This window comes from Oryzias latipes, chromosome 10 (assembly GCF_002234675.1).
Source record: "Oryzias latipes chromosome 10, ASM223467v1".
NCBI lineage: Eukaryota > Metazoa > Chordata > Actinopteri > Beloniformes > Adrianichthyidae > Oryzias > Oryzias latipes.
Window position 1 is genome coordinate 24,472,810 of NC_019868.2, and position 5,333 is coordinate 24,478,142.

Here is a 5,333-nt window from a genome sequence, read left to right on the forward strand (position 1 = left end):
GACTGTCAAGGGTCTGCAGACATCAGCTCTACTCTCTTTATTTGAACAGTTTGTCTTTCAAGTCGAGTCAAGGCAAGTGTATTTATGGTGCACTTTTCTTAAACAAGTGTGTCACAATCTGCTCAGCAGGCAACAAAAGACATTGTTTAAAAGAAATGCAAGACAAAAAATGAAGCAGAGTTTAATGTAACTTTGCAAATTCGTTATCAGATGTGGAGACCTTGAGCTAACAGACAAACGTCTCAAAACTGGTACAAAGCTTTGTGGATAACATCTGACATCTTTCAATGTAAGTCAATGATGCTCTCAGAGTGCTGCTTTGCTCAAACAACAAGTCGAGTTCATGGCTGTTTAACAGGGTTGGTGTAAAGTGAAGGAGCGTGAGGGAAAAAGCTGTTTTGTTTCTGGTCATGGTCAAATCTATTCAAAGCTATAGAAAAAGAAAACCCATCACTGCAGTTAACTACGTATAGCAAGAGTTTTAAACAAGAAAAAAGCCAAAAAGGACACATTTATGACAGAAAACTCTAAGTCAGAAATCCAGAGTTTGGGGTTTGACAGTTCAAAAGGGAAAACATAAGTGTGCACAGAAAATGAACAAAAAAACCTAATTTAACTCTTGTTCTACTTAGTTTACTTTATTTATAAATTTGAATAATTGTATCACTATTCAGCAATGTTAAATTTCAGGTAATTTAGCATTTTAAATTGCCAAATTTAGCAAACAATGCACTCTTTTATAATGGTTTACCACTGTCATTTTTCCTTGATGCATCATTGTAACAATTTCATGAAATCCCATGAAATTTATAGTAATTCATAAACTATTTTATAATTAATCCTATTATTATTGGATAGTACTTGCCAATCCTCATAAAACATGAGTAATTAAAGATTAAAAAAAAACTGTTTACATTTTTTTTATATATTTTACATTGAACATGCCAAATGTATGTTACTCCAGGCATGATAGTTAAGATCTGTTTTGTGTTTGTCAAAAATCTGTTGTCTTCTTCTGTCTTGTTCTTGCTTTCTGAGCTTAAAAAAAATCCTCCTTTTTTGGAGAAATAAAAATAAAGCTGGGATGATTACTGATTTTCTTTTTGGAGACATCTTATTGGAAACTTTGCAATTATAATTAGATTCTGATAATAGCCTCATGTTTATCTTTCCCAAACAATCTACTTCTCTCCGTCACTCACAGAGGCAAGTTCTTAAATGCAGCAAAGACGATCAGACATGTTCTTAGTTAAACATGATGTAGAGGAAGTGGAGGGACTTTAGGGACTTTCTTTTGACTGTATATGAGAACTGGACCGATGGAGTGTGACATCACCCATAAAGAATGATGTATTTCTGGTTCCAACCAAAAGAAGTCAATTCAGTTGCCATTTTTTGCAATACAGACGCCTCCATGTTGAAGCCAGATGTCAGTGAGCAGTGATTGGTCCGAGTCGGCCTGAGTCAATATTTCCATGGCAACCACTCTTGCCAATCAGGAGTGAGCTAGTCGAAAGTCCAGATTTTCTTTCTTCTTTTTTTTGCTCACCATCTTAACTTTTCTTTCTGCTAGGTTCCCTTAACTTTACAACACGACCCCATGACTGTTACAAGGTTATGCAACAAAAGCTTCTTTGGGGCAGTTGAATCAGTATTTTATCACATCTCATGCAAATTAAAGCAGTTTAAGCTCCCTCGGCTAAGCTATTTCCTGTTCACCATCACACTAAAATTTCTTTTCTGCAGAAGCAGTGTCTGGCATGTACTTGTCAAAGATTAAAAAAAGCCAGGTCACGGACTCCGGCAGCCCTGTGAGAGCGACCCGTTACGGAGCTCATATTCTCTGCCTACACTTGGATATCTAAGATTTTTATTAACAAGAATACATTACTCCCTTGAGTCATCTCATCACCTTGGCACCGTGAAAGAAACCATTTTTCTTCATGATGCAAGTGGAAGAGCCGTCGCCTGTGGCCTTTTTGGACCACTATCTCCCAACACGTTTTCCTAAAATCGAGCAGAAAAACACCTCTTCAGTAAATTGCCTCTGGCTCTCTAACCCCTCTTCAAAAATCTGTGGAGTGCCTGTTGAATGGATTTCAATTCAGTGTCTTCAAGTTGGAGTGAGCTGACTGTGACGTCAGAACAGTTTGCAGAAACCCATTTAAGCAGAATGTTTCAAAAAGGCTTTTGTTCATTAGTACTTGTTAAAAGTAATCTTTTATTTTTCTAAAGGTATTTGACCGTTGGACAGTTCGCTTACGAAACAAACACTGCACAACGGTCTGTGTGTTTATGGGATATATGCCTGCTAATTCAAAGCTGGTGTTGTAGATCGGGCGCATCAGAAGACAGGCTGATTTGTCTGCTGATCTTCATTCATGTCCATTAATAATGAGGAAATAACTTATCAAGTCTCTCATCTTTTGTCATAATTCAGGAACATTGACTATTCTACATATAGCTACGCTATAAAATGGTTTTGCTAAAAAAAAAAAAAAAAAAAAAAAAAAAGAAAGAAAGAAAGGCTTACTCTTGGTGTTAATTTTTCATTGTGTAAGTTAACAATGCTGTTGTCCACTGCAGAGTTAATGTAGTAGACCTGTTATCCAGCAGGTCAAAGAGCAGAAGTGAGGGGGAAAAAAACTGAAAGTATTGTGAGCAGAGAATTTTTAAGTTTGTTAAAATAGATTCATCCAAAGACGAGGGAATCAGTCAGTACAGTAATTCCTAGCTGTTTCGTGGATTATTTTCAGTAGAATTTCATTGTTTTTTTTAACAGCACATTATGTTCTACGTCCTGATTGCCTGTAGAGGAGCACCCTGAAGCACTACCAGGTTTCTTCTCACTTGTGCCATTACTCTTACAGTTGAGGGTTTTTTTTTGGCAACACCCCAAAACCAGCAGCAGTTGTTACTGCATTATGCATCGTCCACCATCTCAAATACAGTGTTAGACCAGACCTCAAATAGAATCATTTAATTCCTTGTTTAATAAAAATTTGTGAACAAATGCACACCTTTGAAAAGTTAAGAAAAGTCTTTTTTTTTTTCTGATCTCCAAGCCAGATTTGCTCACTCAGGTATTTTCTCTGCCTGCTGCGAGGTAACCTTTGTTGTGCCGGGATACACTAATAAAAAGAAAAAGCTCATTAGTCTCAAAGGAGTTAGCCTTTACCTTTAATAAGGAAATATGTGACCAACTGGACACGCATTAGATTTGGATGCATTGGGAGCCTAACAACTTTCTCTCCTCTTCCAACAGTGACCCAAACACAATCACACAGGGGTTATGCTTAATAATGGATGTGGTTTGATTGTTGCAAAGGCTTTAGAGGACATTTCCTTTGCTGCGTCAGCATTGTTCCTGTTAGGGTGTAAGTGTAAAACAACTTCAAGCCAAAGCCTCAGCATACAGACTTACTACTGCAGTCTGCAGAGGAAGTGTCATTTGTTTGAAAATGGCAACAAATCACGGAAATAATAGATATTTCCCCAAGATGGAACACATTCCTGGCAATCTAATTTTCAAATACGGTAGTTCTTCAGGTTTTTTCTAATTCCAGAAAAGTTTGATCCATACTAGCTTATAAAGACATCATTAGCCAGCTAAAAGGTCACAGGTAAGTGTTAGAATTTCACATAATGTTTCTGTGAAATTCTCAGAAAAAGGTTTATTCCTTATAACAAGGTCCAGTATACCTAGAGTCATTAGGCTGAAAGGTTTTGCATGTTCTGTAGAAGAGGGAAATACAGAAAAAGCCACAAAATGACACGTAACTCTGGCTGCTAATTAGTAAGTGCATAACATTCACAGTGAAGCTTCACTCAAGACATTTCTTTCCAACTTTTTAGGTACACATTTGTCTTTCTACAGTAGAATTGGCAACAAATGCATTTTAATTTTCAGATTTTTATGTTTATTCTGATTTTTAAAAAAACAACTTGGCTCAAACACATTCCTGCCTGCTTTTAGTTATTTTTCACAAAAAAGAAAAAAAGTTTGTTTTACCCAGTGGTATCTTCTATAACAGAATGAAAATGTTTGTTTTATTTTAATGACTACAACAAACCAAGCATTTATGGAAAAAATCATCTTGATAAAGGGAAAAAGGAATGCAGACTGACAAAAACTTTTCAAAAGTTATGAATATAACTGTTGCTTTGCCTTTAACTATCACCAGATCTTAAGATCCAGTGGTGACTATCGTAACTAATGGATCCTTTTAAAAACTGCCACGTGCTTCGTCAGCTTAAACTAAACTCTATATGGACATGAATTAACAGAAGTGTCGGGGGTGTCTGGTGTCGCGTTCGTTTGTTTAGGCCCACCTGTTTGTGCCGACGGTAGAGGAGGAGCAAAAAAGACAAAAGGAGGGCTAATAAACGAATTTTATGCAAACATTTACTCGCCATGTGGCAACTAACCCTCTAATTTGTACCTGCCAAGGAGGATAAAATGTATGCAAGTGTTTATTTTCTAAATAAATGTAATTTATGGTATGTCAGAGCGTCTATTAATTAGTTAGTGTGAAACTAAAACTTTTCAGATAATAAAAAGATATTTACTGATTTTAAAACATTTCTTTCAATTCCATCTGTCTGCGTTCACGTATTTTGCAATAAATCAGCCAAATTAAAAGCTCCTTCTCCTAGTCTCTAAAAATATGAGGAACAGATGGAGGCATGGCGACTATGTCAATAACAATTTTCAACAAAAAGTTGCCTCTTCAGATTTTTTGCGTGGCATTTCTTAACTAAAAAAAAATGTTGAGAAGTCTTAAAGTTGTCACAGGAACAGGCAGACGGCCGGATCCAAATGCAGCAGGTTTATTAGCTCAGCTAAAATTCCACAAAGCTGAATCAGGGTCAGGCAGGCAGGGGACGATAACAGGCATGAGATCAACAGAGGAGAGACAGGATGGTCAAAAATCAGGCAAGGGTCGGGGCAGGCGGCAGGCAAACAGAGTCAGGGTCAGGAGATGGTTCTGACTTCTGACAAAGGCTTTTTGTTTTTTTTGCAAATGCACTTGAGAAAAAAAAAACCCACAACAATTATTTTGTTTTGTTTTTTTGAATCTTTGGTATTACAAATAGCTTTGAAACATATGACAGTTTTAGGGCCACCAAAAGAAAAAGCAATTTTACGAGATTTAAAGTAGTACATTTAAAACTTTTTAAAGTCAAAGTGAGCATACAGTTTTTCATAAATTCTGCATTTTTCTTTTGACTTTTTCTTAGAAATCAACAGGAAGCAGCCGTCCGACTCATCTTCTACCTGCTCATTTGTCTTGTTTTTTCATTTTTATTTTAATCTAAAGTTCAGTCATTTA